The 17,115-nt window shown below is 39.8% G+C and overlaps 1 protein-coding gene across 4 annotated transcripts in view; it reads left to right on the forward strand.

Moving 5' to 3' along the window:
• The first annotated feature begins 4,177 nt into the window (after positions 1-4,177).
• LOC118535206 (sex comb on midleg-like protein 2) overlaps positions 4,178-17,115 on the forward strand; it is a 94,869-nt gene continuing 81,931 nt past the window's right edge. For all 4 annotated transcript variants that reach the window (XM_078065348.1, XM_078065350.1, XM_078065349.1 and 1 more), the window contains exon 1: positions 4,178-4,291. The gene's annotated coding sequence lies outside the window, so the exon portion shown is untranslated. The remainder of the gene's footprint in view (positions 4,292-17,115) is intronic.

Consider the following 17,115-nt stretch of genomic DNA (forward strand, 5'->3'; position numbering starts at 1 on the left):
TCTCTCTCTCCTCTTTGGACTGGGTGTAAGATCCTGGAGTGTTGAATTTGTCTTAGACATTTTGGTATCCTCACCTCTAGCAGAGCCACATACAACAAGCATTCAAAAAATGTTTGGTGTTTGAATGAAGGACTGAGTGAATGTAATAATGGCCAAGTGTAGTTTATAGTGTTCATGGAGTTTATGCCAGTTTTCACAGCATATAAAATACTTGACTTGGCCAAAGTCGGCTTAAATTTCATACATTTTGTTGGTAAAAGACTAATTTATGGGGGCGCCTGGGTGGCTCAGTCGTTGAGCATCTGCCTTTGGCTCAGGTCATGATCCCAGGGTCCTGGGATCGAGCCCCACATCGGGCTCCCTGCTCGGCGGGAAGCCTGCTTCTCCCTCTCCCACTCCCTCTGCTTGTGTTCCTGCTCTCGCTCTCTCTTTCTCTGTCAAATAAATAAATAAAATCTTTGAAAAAAAAACAAAAAAGACTAATTTATGTTTTTTTTTTTTTTTAATGTGGGATCAGGATGCCTGGTTGGCTCAGTCGGTTGGGCGTCTGCCTTCAGCTCAGGTCATGATCCCAGGGTCCTGGGATTGAGTCCTGCATTGGGCTCCTTGCTCAGCAGGGAGCCTGCTTCTCCCTCTGCCTGCAGCTCCCCCTGCTTGTGCTTGCTCTCTCTCTGTCTGACAAATAAATAAATAAAATCTTTTTTTAAAAATGTGGAATCCATTAAGGAAAGGCCATGGTTTTGTTTTCTGATAGATTTGAATAGGACTTTCTCATCTGTGAAGTAAGTGTGACATTCTATTTACCTTAGTTTTAAAATGAAAAAAAGCTGAGGCATGGAAAGATTCTAAAGAAATCTAAGTAGTGGATGATAGAGTTGGGATTCAAGACAAGCGTTCAGACTTCCTGATCGAACTTTGTTCTTTGACAAGACGGTCTTCTTGTTAGACTAGAGTCTCTCTTGATATTTTTCCAAGGAAGTTACTACTTCGCAGTTAGGAAAAGAGGTTTAATATAACCATCAACAGCAATACTAGGAACAGTTTATATCTTACTGATATGTGTTCTTGGTTTAATAGGGGAAAAAGGGCAATTTGTTAGAAACAAGGATCTGAAGATGTTTGTCAACTTAGTTACTATATTAATTTGTTATTTAGTACCTACTATATGGATTTTTTCCACTAAAGTGAAAATATGACTGGTGAGTTTACCAGGAATACCTCGGATCTCTAGCCTCTGCCTGGTTTAGTTAGGCTTCTGTGTTTTAGGGAGAAAGGAGTGCATGAAGTGGGAAAACTAGAGGGAGTCTTCACTAATCATCCTGAAACATTAACTTTACCTATGCAAGTAATATCATTTCAATACAGACATGTGTGCTGATGGAAATCTAGATTAAATTTTGCTTATCTAGGAAAGAAGACCATCTTTTTATTCTGATGGACTAATATTAAATTCTAAAGAAAGGTACAAAAGGAAGTTATCAAACATACTTGCGACACAAGTATTTTGCATTGGATTTGGGCAGGGTGAGGATGACATAACTTTTTTAAGGTTGTCACAGTTTTTGGGCTGAGTCAGAACTATAGGAGCAAATGGACAGAAACAAATCTGAGACTTGAAAAATAATCATGAAAATTTGGATTTTACCAGCCTTAGTTCTTATTCTTTCAGTTGAGGTAGTCTCCTTTTCATGTTTTCCAGGCAAAAATTTTTTTTTAAAGATTTTATTTATTTATTTGACAGAGAGAGACACAGCGAGAGAGGGAACACAAGCAGGGGGAGCGGGAGAGGGAGAAGCAGGCTTCCCGCTGAGCAGGGAGCCCGATGTGGGACTCGATCTCAGGACACTGGGATCATGACCTGAGCCGAAGGTAGACGCTTAAAGACTGAGCCACCCAGGCGCCCCCAGGCAAAATTAATTGAATGTCATAATAGTAAGTATTCGTTCATCCATTTAGTCATTTAACAAATATTTACCAAATTCCTACTATGTTCAAGGTGCTTCCATATGATGTAAAAGAAACAGTGATATTCTGACCTATGCTAACAGCATTAAAAAGCAGTCTCAAGTTTATTTTGGCAAAGCGGGAAAAGGAAAAGCAGAGTATAAGTACATAAAAAAATTATTATTAAATGCTTATACACAAAGTCTACGATGAAAATATATGATTCAGGACAGGGTAAAAGGGATAGGAAAGGTTTGGGTATATGTATGTTCAGAAGCTGATTCTGCCACTTATTTGCTATTTAATACTCTATTTCCTCATCTATAAATTGGGAATAAGGGCACCTACCTCATAACTACTTTGTGAAAGAATATGATGAAAATTGACAACTATGTATCTAAAGAGACTAGCAGGATTCTCAGCACATGGTAGCTGTCATCATTATCAATAACTCATATTTAATGTAACAGAGTCACACTTCTATAAATGCTTTGATGAACGTAGTTACTGATAAGATGTTCTAATATAGATAATGCGATGTATGTTTTTAGAGAAAGGGCTTCACTAATTTCATATTAAAAACAGGAATATGGGAAGTAGATGAGATGCCTGTCAGGCAATTTAACAATCAGAGTAGTATTTCTACAACTTGATAAAGAGTCCATAGATGTAAAAGATGCGTAAGTGACAACCCAAGTCTTTCTAATACAGAATGTAGAGATGAATTTCAAATATTTCCATTGCATCAAGATTAGAAAGACAATGGCCAGTAATTAAAAATTTCAGTCCCCGCGTCCCTCCAAGCCCTGCCGTAGCCCCATACTAAGGGTCTGCTTAGATTTAACCTGTTTAATTTTTTTTCTCTTAAGGATACCTTTCTGGCTTTTAAAAACATTTTTGAACCTTCATCTTGGACCATTTCAACATTCTCTTCTACATGGTATATATTATACAATCGATATGGGCAAATCTCTCTTTAATATTTGCATAACAGTGGCCTAGGTTTTCTGTTTCGCTGTAAAGTTTTTATGAAATTTGCACTAACGTTTATTTCGGCAGTTTGATTTTGTGCCATTTCTCAATACCTAGATACAATAAAAACTTTAATTTGGCCTTCGTTTAATATTGCAAAGGTCCTGTATGAAAATAATTTCTGTATTGTGAAAAATGGCTATATTCCGCGTTTTTTTGTTTGTTTTGTTTTTTAGTTTTAGGCTTCAATTTCCTAATTATGATTTTAAAAATACAGTATGCCCTATATACTAAGTTAAGGCGATCACAAATGAAAAACCTACATCCAGCTATTCAGAGTTGGAGAGAGAAGGCCTGCCAATGGGTTACTTTTCGCTAACACAGCACATTGTATTATTTTTCAAACAAAAGTTTTAAATCTGCTTATACCCAACCTCACAACGAGGGATGGGATGTTTTTCTCGGGTTTTCTGTTTGCTACATTTTGTGCGGGGAGACTCGTGGGCTGTTTCAGGGTTATTTTTACGACCGCCCCCTTCCCCTCGGTGCGACCTCCACCTGCATAACAGCTTGCCCCCGGGCGAGGAAGCTACAGCAGAGGAGACCCCAAAATGCATTCTCGAGGACGCTCCCAAGCACTGTCAAACCAGTGAGCAAATTATTTTCCCCTCCGGGTTAACCTAGTCCCGTTAGCTCAAGCCTGGGTTTAGAGGAACAACTAAATTCAGAATGTGGAGCTGGAGGGGAATGCGTGGCAAAAACCCATGGAAAAAAAAAAAAAAAAACAACGTTTCAAGGAATATGCTGCAACCCGCGAAGGAGTGGCTTTGCTCGAGCTGCTCTAAAGAGTTGCATTTTCCTTGCTCATCGAACTTGCTTCAGTTCCTAGGCAAGCGCCTGCCTTTTCGGTGGCGTGACCAAAGAGTCAAAGGCGATGGCCAAGGGGAGCGAGTTCCCGCAATGGAACTTGACGCGGACCCCGGGGTCTCAGTTGGGGGCCCATCACAGTTTTGGGTGCTTGGGCTGCGACTGGCTTCTTTTTGGCGGGAGGGTAGATGGTGAGGGGGAGGATGGAGGAAAACTACCAAGGGCTTTCCTGGGCTTGCAGCGTCTCGTCGCCCGCCGCCGCTCACACTGCCTTCCGGCGGCGCCCCCAGCTCGGGCCCCGCACGCGGCAGCGGTCATAGGGCGTGCTTGCGGCGACCGCAGGGCACGCGGGCCAGCCGGGGCGGGGGCGGGGCGGCGGTGGCGGCGGTTGCGGGGCATGCGCGGCTCCGCGCGCGGCTTCTCAAACATGGCGGCGGCCGTGTGAAGACCGGTACCGGCTCGCGGGACCAGTGTGACAATTTCGCTCCTTTCGCCGACGAGACCCGAGGTGCGTGGCGACTCTGGGCCCCGTGAGGAGCAGGGAGGCGGAGCCGTGGCATCCGATCTCTGGTCGTTGTCCGAGGGCGGGCGGGTGGCCGGGAGCCCTCCGCGGCGCGTCCCGCGCGAGTAACGCCCCCTTACCGCTCCGCGGGGTCCGGCCTTAGCTCGGCCCCGCACCCCCGTGGCCCACCTTTGGCAGCCTCACCCCAGAGGCCAGGGCTCCCCTGCCCCACCTAGCGCCCTCCACGACGCCCCACAGCTGCTTTTGCGCAGCCCCTCGCATTCCCCCGGGGCCCCGTCGCTGGTCACGGGCCCATCCCTTGCGCGGCGTTTGGTTGCCGTGTCGCTCTCTAGCCGCCCCCTGGCCCAAAGCACGGACAGTACCCTCCTGAGCATCCTCTTGCTGTGGGTGGAGCTGGGCTGGGGGGCCGAGCTGGGGCCCCGGGGCAGCGGCGGTGGGCGGTGGGGCTGCGGAGCAGTGATGACTTTGAGTGGTCTGGGCTGAAGCCCGCCCGGTTGCCTTCCGGGGAGTTGTGAGATAACTTTTGGAGTTTGGGAGGGAAACGTTAGCCCGGAAGGATGCGCCTGTGGCGGAGCGCGGGTTCGGTCTCGGTGCCAGGTGCCCATCGGACGCGCGCCCCGGGGCTCTGGACGGTTGGGGAGGGGGGCACCGGTGGCTCGCCCGCCGGGGAGAAGTGGGGCGGGAGGGCGCGGCCCTCCTTGCGTGTGTGTGTGGGGGGGGGCGGAGAGGGGAGCTCCAACTCTCCCGAGGAGCTGCAGGGCGGCTGCTGTGCTCTCGCGGCGTGACCTGGTCTAGGGACCATTGGTGCCTTTAAGGAACAGCGGTCTTGCTTTTTCCACCTGACTAGTGGTTGTGCTGCATCCTGGTGTAAATCGCCAAATCGCCAGAGAGCGAGCAGGCGAATTTAATAGATTTTGCACCTTGAGGTTATACATAGCTTTGAGGTCTGTAATTTGCCCCCTTCTCCGGCCCCCAAACGTTTGGCCAGCACCGGTAGTTACAAATCCCCGTTTAAGACTATTGATGTTTTTAAGGGTTGTAAAACATTTGTCATTCATTACAAAGTGTGATTATAATTTGAAATTAGCTTTTATCTTGAAGATTTAGATTAGCTTTTATGAATTATGTGTTAAGGTGACTTTAGGATATCTCTGGAAAGTGAGTGGATCTGTTAGTAGGGGGAAGGTAAGGCAGGGAAAGTGGATACTTTGATCATATGATTTACAAAATTATCAGGGATAGTTTTCTTTACCAAAACAACTGCGGATGCTGCTGCATTTTTAAGGCTCCCAGAGCTATTCATGTTTCTGTTTTGGGGAAACAGCATTATAAGATGTATATCATTTATGGAGTACAACTTCCTATGACAAGCAATTGTATTATAACAATAGTTCATAGATTCATTTGATTCTTTTCAAAAGCAGTGCTTGGGAATGTTCTTCAGTAATCACTATTTTGCCTTTCTTGCCATTCTTTTTCTTAGGTATTCATTAAATAATGTATTTCCAGGGATGAATTTTTTTTTTCAGTCTTTGGTTTTGTATATTTAATGGGAGGAAGGTGAAAATAAGCTTTTGGAAGAAAGTCCAGTTGGGACTTTGAGAAAGGAGTGAATTTATGAGCACTCACCTGATGCTTTGTATTTGTTTGGCTATAGTTTTATCCATAGTCTTCAAAAACAATCTGAAAGATCTTTTCAAAAACTTAAACACATTTAAAACAGCTTTGAAACTTTTGAATGGATAGCATATATATCACACAACCTTATAAGCTTAAGGGTGTGTACCTGTTTCCTTTAGAGAACCTGATTTGTTTTGAAATTGTTTGGAAAAAAAAGATTAATGTAACTGAACTACATTATGTGTGAGGTTGCTTTAAAGCTAATGATGTCATGATATTTACAAAAATCATTGGAGTCAGTCTTAAAGAGGTGGTATCAGTTTTTCTCATGAGGCAACTGGTCAGTCTTTTTGTTTCAGTCAATACATCTTTTTGAAGTGCCTGTGCTGTCTGTAGTATGGAGTTTAGTTCAAGGTGCATTTACTCAGAGGCTGTGAATGTTGGCTTCTGGATGTTTAAGGCTGCCCATCAGTAATTTATTCCTGAAAATTTCCAAGTTATAGCTAAGAAAATCAATATGAATGTAAAACAAGTAGTTATTTTATTTCAAGGGCAAATTCAGGGAATCGGTGTTTTGTTTATAATTCTCTAAACAAAATTCTGGGTGTAACTGTGAATTATTTCTTACTTGGGTTGAAAGCTATACATTTTTATGAGATTGTTTTCTAGGTCAGACAGATAAACATATGGATTAGGCTTGGGAAGAAAAATGAATTATTGGTATAAATTGAAATCTCTATGTGCTCTGGAGATTGAGGTTTTTTTTTTTTTAATGCTAAACAACTTTGCTTCTATGACCAAGTAGTTTAGTTTGTAACTAAATATTAACTGACTCATAATTTAGAGCACTTTCTTTTTTCAAAATGTTTAAAAAATCTCTGAGCTAAAAAATAATAAGGGTTATGGTGGCCAGCTATAAGCCAGATGTGACTCTCATTTTCTTTTGGGTTTGTTCCTTTTTAGCTGCCTGCCTGTTCCCCCCAGATGCTTCCTATCTCCCCTCTTCCTGCCCCCGTTCCCTTTGCTGTTGGTGTCTGTTTCCGCATCAGTGAAATGGTCAGGGTAATCTTGCGCTGCCTCACCGAGAAATAATTGATGATAGTGAAGTGCCTTGAAAAGGCTGAGTAAATACCAAGTCTTTTGAATGAAAATGACGTAGCCCCTTGTTCCATTTAAGGAAAATCCAAATCCCAATTTTAGTTTGTGCTCTTGGTGGGGTGGGGGCAGAGGGAGGAGGAGGAAAATTTCACTTGAATATTTTATTGTCCCTCTCTTTGGGTTAATAGAAATGATTGTTGTAACTTTAGTAACTGGAACACTGGAGGATGCAAGGGATCCTCTGCTATTTGAGTTATTAGTTGCCTCTAAGTCTTTTTTTTTTTTTTTTTTTTTTTTTTTTTGCCAGGTTACCCTGTCCGCTCCCCTTTTCCCCTTTATGCCAGCTCTATTCTGGTTCCAGCTGTGAATGGAAATCTGAGGTCATTTTCTCTTTTAGTTCACCTCTCTGGGAGTTTCATTGTCTCCTCATAGTCATATTCCTGGTTTTTAGGATACACAAGATATGAACAAAGTGAGCTCTGCCAGCCATCAGTATTAGAGCTGTGAGGCTGTGGTTGTGAATATAGGTCTGGCATTGCCAGGAGATGTTTTGTAGCTTGGAGTGAGCAAATCAAGCACCCCTAAGAATTTTAAGAACATTATTGATGTCTGAAAATTACTATATAATATCTTAGGATTTGAAGTGGTAGTTAATTTCAGGAACCAAAAACCTGGAAATTTTGAAAATGGCTGATGTTGATGATTTTGAAAGAAAAAGTTCACCCTTCCCTGGGTTGGGGTCTTAATATTTGTGATCCTTTTGTCTTAGGGAAATAGTTGAAAGAAACCACTGCTGTTTATCTTATGTTAGAATGGGTTGGTATAATTTAGTGGTAAGTGTTCCAAGGCTCTAACTAGTTTGGGCTTTGGTTACTCGAAGTATAGAGATGCCTTTACTATAGTGATAACATCTCATTTTAAAAAAGATACAGAGGTGATGGTTCTTAAAGCCGGATAACTTAAAAAAAAATTTTAGAAGCCATCCAAGATTTGGAATGTGCATATATATATTCTTTGCTTTTTATGAGTAAGGCATTTTTGCTTATTTTGTCTTTATGTTGTCTAAGTAAACCTTGGCCACCTTGGAAATAATAATAGGAGTGATTTTTATGCTAAATGGTTTCTACTAAACATATATCCCTAAACCTTCCCCTACTTTCATTTTTTGGGCATGTGGTGGAAAGGTTTTGACGTAAAAAATGAGGATATCTTGTTGCGTGAAAAATGAAATATTTGAGAATCCTTTAAGCAGTTTATATGATGGTGCTGTTCCATTTAATTTCATACTCATCTCCCTAAGCTAGATGAATTTCTTATTTAACCAAGGAGAAAAAAAAAAAAAGAATAAGCTTTTTTTATGAGTAAAGAGCTGGGAAGCATTTGAAGATAGCATTTGACTACCTACTACTTGTGACCTGTGTTTATGGCTGTGGCTCTGCCCCTTCCTAAGTTTATAGGAGCAAATTGTTGTAAGAGCGGAAAGAGAGTGCCCACCTTTTGTGGTAATGTGCCATTGTAAACTTCAGAAGGGGCAGATATATTGCAATTCTAGGGCATACCTTTAGGATACTTTCTTTTCTCAGGGAAAAGTTGGTGGGACTCTCTTTGCTTTTTGTCTTTAGAATACATATTTGATTTTTCTCAACCTCCGTTTCTCATAAGGATTAACTGGTGCAGAATTCCAGTCATAAACAGCTTCATTTGCTTGGTATGTACGTTGTAACCTTGACATGATCTTTTAAATTTAGTATGTGTATTGAGAGAGTTCTTATTTTCTTTATCATTTGGTCACTTTTCTCACCTTTCATCATTCTTAGTTTAAGATTTTGCTTATATATTTAGTTTTAAGTTGTGATTGAATCACGTGTTTTTTCTGTTATCTTGCTTCTCTGTACAGTTGTAAACATGTGCTTTTTGCTGTGAAAACTGTTGTCTTTTTTCTTCCATTTGAAAGATTTAAAGTATTATTTGGAGTATTTCTCAATATACTTTAATGTTATTTGAAAAATATGATCAGTATTATCTTTATTTTTTATTGATTTGGTAGAGCTTCATAAATCTGTTCAAATGAAACACATTATCTTTGGTAGTTATTAAAAGAATTAAAATGCAGTACTCTATACTGGTAAGTACCTTTAAATATTGCTTTGTTTTAGATTAGAAACTCTGATTTGAGATTTTTTGGGGTTGAGATTTTTGAGAGGTTCTAGAAATACTTAAATGAATAATTTACTGACACCTGCCTCACGTTTTAAGTGTTGTCAGGGATGTTTAGTTTTCTGGTCACTTCAGACTGTGGTTTATTGCATGCTTTTCTGTAGTCTGTTGTCTAGCAGGGATTGTTGTTGTCATCATTTCCATTATTTCTTGTAGGGCTGGTGTTAGAAACCATAAATCTAGACTGCTGTGATAATAGGAACAGGCTGTAACCTGACCCAGTTCTTTTGTCAAAATGTCGCACCGAGAGCTGCCTGTAGTAAATTGACATGCCCTGCTATTAACTTCAGTCCTCCGCAAATGTCGGTGGGCAGCAGGTCTTTGGGCAATTAGCCTGTGGCTATGCTTTAAAACCTTAGGAATTTACAACTATAAACTGGGATCTTGGCAACCCTTGACTTGTCTATCATTTATCTGTTTTCTGACATAACATACTTAAGTAAATGCATAGCTTTCAGATAAATTATTTTAAAATTGCAAGTAATTATTTCAACTTGTAAGCTATAATTTTTGAGATAAATTAAAAATTCTTAAAAATAGTTATTTTCTTCTTGGGTTTGTTTTGATACAGAAAAAGATGAATTTCTAACTTTTTGGGGTAGATTTTACTAAAGCATAATTAAAATTGCTCCTCTAGAAACCTTAATTTCCTCCAGGAGGCTAGATTTGATAAATCCTCACTATCAAAAATGTTCATTCTTAATATTGATTATTCACAATTCAGAGATGGAATTTTAGTTTTAAAGGTAATTGCAACATTAGAATTCAGAGGTTTTTTTTTTCTGATTACTTTTATAGATATATCAGAAAATGGGAAATTTGATTATTTACTTGAGTGAATTGAGTAGGTGTTTGTGCGATCCTTAAGTAATGAATCACGTCCAATTCCAACAAGTTATATATGGCTATATGATGGATATGTACATTTTTCCTATCCTCTATTAGGATGATCACTATTACCAGAAGCAAAAAAAAGTTAAAAAAGTTAAAAAAGAGCCAGCTGCTCTTTGTCAAAGGAAAATATATAGCTATAATGTATTTCACTTAAATCGGTATTAGTTTTTGCATTTAGGTAGAAATGTGAAGTACTTTTTGCAACCAAAGTAATAAACTATTTTCAAGTCAAAATGAAAAACTTAAAGGTGCTATCTTAATGCAGTTAACTCAGGCTTCCCTATCATCCTCTTACATATTGACTGGGCAGCAAAGAAGAGCTTTTTTGTTTGTTATTCAATTTTAAAAACAGTGTCTTTATAACAAGATAGACTAAAAAAGAAAAAAAAGTTCTACTTATGCTATTTCATTAATATTTTCTGGTGAATTATGTATGTGTATAACTTTATCACTTATTCCAACATTTTCTTTAAAACTACCAGCAAGCATATCTGTGAACCTCTCTTGGCCTTGAAACTTCTTATACTATTGATATACTCAAGGGAATATAATAAAATATTTATGCAACCAAGTTATTTTGTGTGTAGCAACAGTGTCTTTTCCTTTTTGTGTATGTGAATATTGGTTTAAAGCATGTGTTTTAGTTCCAATTGTAATGTGATTTGAATTTATAAACTGAATTCTGGTACAGCATATATTCCTAGCTGTTCTCCTCCCCCCCCCAAAAAAACACTTACAGTAGTGACCAATTTACACTGGGGGGCCTGTCTTTTTGAGACCTCAAACATCCTAGAAATCAAATTCAGAGTAAAAAATTAAAGGTTTTTCAGATGTTGGGAAGGAGGATGATGTGAGGAGTAGGGGACTGTCTCAGATCTCACAGAATTTTTCTCCTTGGCCTGTTGACCTAGACTTGTGTAAATTAAACCGTAGCAGATTGAATATTGCAGGAAGGAACAGAGAAGAACAACAATGACAGCCAGCCCCCCCCCCCCCAATTTTTTTAAAACCACAATGTCCTGGGACTATATGGTTTAGGTATAAGTAGCCAGTAGCATAGCAGATTATATTTACTCATTTAGCAAACATTTTAGGGGCCCTACATTATGAAAGACACTGTGGATAGATAATGGAGAATACAAAGATGAACCAGGCATAATACTGCCCCTAAAAGCTTATTTCCACCAGGGGAGATAAAGCATGTACACAAACACAACAGAAGAAATTCTAGTAAAATGGTTAAGCATTCAAGGACCTATGTCCAATCTAACTGGGTGATCTTGTGCAGATCTTTGAGCCTCAATATTCTTAACTTTCAAATGGACATTAATAACAGTAACAACCCTCCAGGCTTGTAATAGGCTTTAGATAGGAAAAATGTATATAAAGGCCCTAGTAGGGTACCAGACATTTAGCAAGAGTTCAGTCAGTGACAACTCATAGTATTTATTATTACCATTTTCATCACTATCATCATTAGACCCTAGGGACCATAATTTTTACTTTCTTATGCCTCATGGATCCACTCTATCCAAAGTGCATGGTGTGTCTCCTTTTCCCTTTCAAAGCATGGACAGTGTATTGAAACTCTGTCTTTTTGGAGTCTTAACAGACTTAGGTTTGAATCATTTTTCTTTCACTACCAGCTTTCTGCTCTTCAAGGATCAGCAGAACTTGGTAATTGATAAGATACTGGACAAAGGAAGAAGAGAATCAAAGATGACTTCTATTTCAGAAAGATTGGGTATTAGTAATGCTTATTAAAAAAGGAAGCAGAGGAAGAGTCACTTATTTTGGAAGGCAAAAGATTTTATTTATTTGACAGAGAGAGACACAGTGACAGAGGGATCACAAGCAGGGGGAGTGGGAGAGGGAGAAGCAGGCTCCTGGCTGAGCAGGGAGCCCGATGCGGGAATCGATCCCAGGACTCTGGGATCATAACCCGAGCCGAAGGCAGACGCTTAACGACTGAGCCACCCAGGTGCCCCAAGAGTTTGATTTCTTAAATATGTAATGTTTGAAGTAGTTGTGAGGCATTTAGACAGATGTTCAATTGGCTAGACTAGAAATTTTGGAGAGAGATTGAGACTAGAGATGCTGATGTAGGAGTCATACACATAGGGATGTTGCATCACCATGGAATAGAATGAGATTCTAGACTCTAAAATTACTAGAATCTAGAGAAAGAGACTGACTAGAGAATAGAGAAGATAAATGGCTAGGACAGGAGGAGGAAGTAGACACAGAGGGATAATAGAGGTAGGACAATCAGAGAACCCGAGGCTTAGACGAGAAGTGTCTGGACTGAGGGGTGACCTATCACTCCTGAAGTGTCAAGAGAATAAGGGCTGAAACACTGAAATGGGGTCTGATCCCTGGGAAGTAATTAGGGTTTTGGAAAGCAGTTGTGGGAAAAGAAGGAAGGTAGTGGTCAGATTGCAAACAGTAAAGTATCCGAGCATCTCTTTTTGTTTTGAGTGTTGTTTTATTTATTACCAAAATCTTAGTTACCAGGAAAAGTTAGTCTGGTAAATGTATAATATAGTAGAGAATCTTTTCTACACCGATAAAACTTTGATGTTGTCTCAATTTAAGGTCACTTTACTCTTTAAAAAAATGTGGATTTTAATATCTGCCAAATGGGGGAGGTTCAGCGAACAAGTCTAATAATAAATGCTTAAGTTTGGACATTATGTATTCCCACCTATGGGACTTCTGTCTGGGAAATAACGCAGCAAGTTTTGCTCTTGGTGCAGGAACAACCTTATCTTCTTCAGCTGTATTTTGTTTATTTTTATACCTTCTCAGGTTGAGATTCTATATAATTCCATCCATTTTATAACATCTGACCAATGGCTTAAAGTTGAAAAGGGCCCTGGGAGATTTCTTCCTTGTCAGACTTAAGTTCCTGTCCTTGTCAAAATGTTTACCCTTATTGACTTTTCACATAGTGGTCTCTAATAAGAGACTCAAGGTGTATTACCTTACCTTCAAAACAAAACCAAAAAAAAAGAAAAATGGAAAAGCAAAACCAACAACCTGAAACAAACAAGTAATGGAAAGGCCCTGTAATCTTAGAATTATAGACCCATTAACTTGCCAAATAGTTCTTTAAAACTTTGTCTTTCTCAAAGAAGAAAAAAAACCCCTAGAATTTTCTCCAGAATCACGTAAGATCAATGGGAATTTTAGGTTTAATAATTCTACTATTGGGGTGCCTGGATGGCTCAGTTGGTTAAGCATCTATCTGCCTTTAGCTCAGGTCATGATCCCAGGGTCCTGGGATCGAGCCCCACGTCGGGCTCCCTGCTCAGCAGGGAGCCTGCTTCTCCCTCTCTCTCTGCCTGCTTGTGTTCTCTCTCTCTCTCTGTCAAATAAATAAATAAAATCTTTTAAAAATAAAAAAATAATTAATTAAAAAAATAATTCCACTATTAATCATTGTTTAATCATACTGAGAAATGGCTGAAGACAATGCAGGGATTTTCAAAGCATTTGTTGATCTCTTCTCAGCTCTTAATTCTATAACAAATTACAGTCTTCAAAACAAATGGTTTTGTAAAAGGTCCCAGAATATCAATGCTTGTTCAAAGTTTGCTAGATACAGCAACTAGATTTAGTGTAGCTGTGGTATGTTGGTAAAGGAAATGTCAGTGTCAGACACTTATAAAATAGTGCTAACCAGGGGTGCCTGGGTGGCTCAGTTGGTTAAGCGTCTGCCTTCTGCTCAGGCCATGATCCCAGGACCCTGGGATGGAGCCCTGCATCCGGCTTCCTGCTCAGCAGGGTGTCTGTTTCTCCCTCTGCCCCTCCCCCCACTCATACTTGTGTGCTCTCTCTCTCTCTCTGAAATGAATAAATGAAATCTTTGAAAAAAAATAGTGCTATCCTAATACTTTTCTTTTGGCTGATTTATACTTGAAAAAAAATTTTTTTTTAGCACAGTGAAGTTGCTCCTTATATGCATTTAGTGAAGCAACTTCTCTGTATGCTGGCAAAAACAAAACAAAGCTTTTAATTTTTTTTTTCCTTGCCCAAATTTTCTCTCTCATGTAACATGGAGAACTACTTTGGGAGTCTTATTTGAGTCTTTCTTAAAAGTGCTGAAGCAGTTCAAAGTATATTGAGAGCAAAATTAAGCTTTTCTGTTGTTTCCTGTGCAGACGACAACTGTGTGAGATGCGTTTTTATTTCTAAAAGAATGTTAGGCTCTTAATTTTTTCCAGAAAGACAGCAGCTGTGCTATCTTCATATCTGGTATGTAAGTCATATAGATATGTTCTTAGCTCCACGGCATATCTTTATTTGAGGCACTGGGAATTCAACTATGAGTTAATGCTAGCAGTATTTACCAGTAGATCATGGTCTGTTCCTTTGGCTTCTATAATCTCTACCTTCGTATTGTGACGAAAGATGTAGGTGAATTACAGTGTAATGCTGGGGCATTTTAAGACGGACAATAGAACTTTTATGTTTTCTCAAATTATACCTAAAGATAGTTTGTATTAAATTAACCAGCATTTCTTTACATCAAGATCTGTACATATTCCTCCTAGTACTCAGCCCTAGGAAAATGTTTATTTTTTCCATTGAATTTGTATTTTTATCTTGTAGTGAAACTTACATAGACCAGAGAGAAATTAATCATTCAGGTTGAGTATTAATTTTTTTCCAACTAGTACATTTTTATTTGCTCTTTTTTTTTTTTTAGGGGTGGGGAGGGGCAGAGGGAGGGAGAATCCCAAGCAGGTCCCACGCCCAGCGCAGAGCCCAATACAGGGCTGGATCTCACGACCCCGAGATCATGACCTGAGCCAAAATCAAGAGTTGGTTGCTTAACCAACTGAGCCACTCAGGCACCCCTAATTGCTCTTTTTAATAATAAAAGCCCCATCCTTCTGTAAGTATGTTTTTATACTGGAACTACTAATCCTTCTTAAAAATAGCATGGTATAGGACAAAACAATTATATAGAAATGGTGAAAAGTTTTGGTGATCAAACAATATTAAAAATGTTTGATAAATATGTCATAAACTTAAAAATTAACCCAATGCCCTAGTAAATGTATTTTCATCTAACTTGGTGTTTATCACTTTTTTTTTTTAAGGGGCGGGGCAGAAGGAGAAGGAAAGAGAGAATCTTAGGCAGGCTCTACCCACAGTGTAGAACCTGATGGGGGGCTTGATCTCATGACCCAGAGATCCTGATCTGAGCTGAAATTCAGAGTTGGAAGCTTAACCTGCTGAGCCACCCAGGTGCCCTGGTGTTTATCACTTTTTAGATTACAAAATAAGCACTAATTTTTCTCCTATTTTGAGTGTTAATCTTGAGAATAGTGGAGTTTTTCCTTAAGACATGAACTTTTTTTTTTTTTAAGATTTTATTTATTTATTTGAGAGAGACAGAGAGTGCATGAGTGGAGAGAGGGAGAAGCAGACTCCCTGCTGAGCAGGGAGCCGGACGCGGGGCTCAATCCCAGGGCCCTGAGATCATGACCTGAGCTGAAGGCAGACGCTTCACCGACTGAGCCACCCAGGCGCCCCAAGGCATGAACTTTTAAAAGGCATTTATTATTGTCTAGTTTTTATTTTAGCTAAAAATATTGCTTTTATGAATTATCATATGAGGAGAATTTTATTAGAAGATTATTGATATATGGAATTTGGAAAGTGTATATTTAAAAGTGGTTCAAATGTATATTATATATGGATTTACGTATGTGATTTTTAACAATTGAAAGGATATACACCAGATGGTTAACAGCAGGTATTGTTTGATGGTAGGGTTATAGGTGATTTTTTCCCCCTTTTCTTATCTGTCTCATAATTAAAAAAATATATTTTTTAAAAAAAAGTAAGTTTAAGCATTCACTTGATTTTACATCTAGTGCCTAGATTGAGAATTTACACATTTGTGTGGTGCCTGGATGGCTCAGTCAGTTGAGCATCCTACTCTTGATTTCAGAGGTTCCTCAGATTGAGTCCTGCATTGGGGTCTGCACTGGGGGTGGAGCCTGCTTAAGATTCTCTCCCTCCTTCTCCCTCTGTCCCTCCCTAACCAACCCCCCCCCCCCCGCGGTGCACTCTCCTTTTTTTTTTTTTTAAAAGATTCTATTTATTTATTTGAGGGAGAGTGCACTCAAGCGAGAGACAGAGAGAGAGAGAGAGAAAGAGAGAAAGAAAGAGCTCAAGTGGTGGAAAGGGGCCGAGGGAGAGGAGAAGCAGACTCTCCGCTGAGCAGGGACCCCCCCCCCCCCTGCCACGGGGCTCGGTCCCAGGACTCTGGGATCATGACCTGAGCCGAAGGCAGTTGCTTAATCGACTGAGCCACCCAGGCACCCCCCAAAAAAGAAAAAGAAAAAAGAATTTACACATTTGCATATGCCAAATATAAACCTTCGATAGTAGAAATATTGGGGAGAGTCAGGAGAGAAAAACAAATCAAGGAAATATATGAATTTCAGAATATTTGAAAACAAATATTTTATAGTGATTCAACAGTTCCATACATCACTCAGTGCTCATCATGACAAGTGCATTCCTTAATCCCCATCACCTATTTCACCCATCGCCCCTACCCACCTCCCCTCTGGTAACCTTCAGTTTATTCTCTATGGTTGAGTCTGAATGGTGTCTTCAAACAACTCACTGCACTTTAACACCATGAGGGCTGAAAGGGAAAGCTTATTGAGTCACTGACTCATGCACTCATAAACAGTTTGAGTTCTTTTTGTGTATTGAAGGCTTTATTTGGCATGACTTTGGAATTCACAAGGGATACATCTGCGCACTGGTGCTGAGTGACTATGATAATTGAAAAGGAAAAGTTTCCAAACTCTGAAAGAGTTGATCTTATCTAATATGGCTAACCTCAGACTAAAGGGATCTGGAATTCTTCCTGTCTTTATCTGGGGGTAAATAGTATTTATTTTATTCCTTGGTCTGTGGGTCTACCTTTAAAATAAGTGGTTTGGATTCCA

The sequence above is a fragment of the Halichoerus grypus genome, chromosome X (assembly GCF_964656455.1).
Source record: "Halichoerus grypus chromosome X, mHalGry1.hap1.1, whole genome shotgun sequence".
Taxonomy (NCBI): Eukaryota; Metazoa; Chordata; class Mammalia; order Carnivora; family Phocidae; genus Halichoerus; species Halichoerus grypus.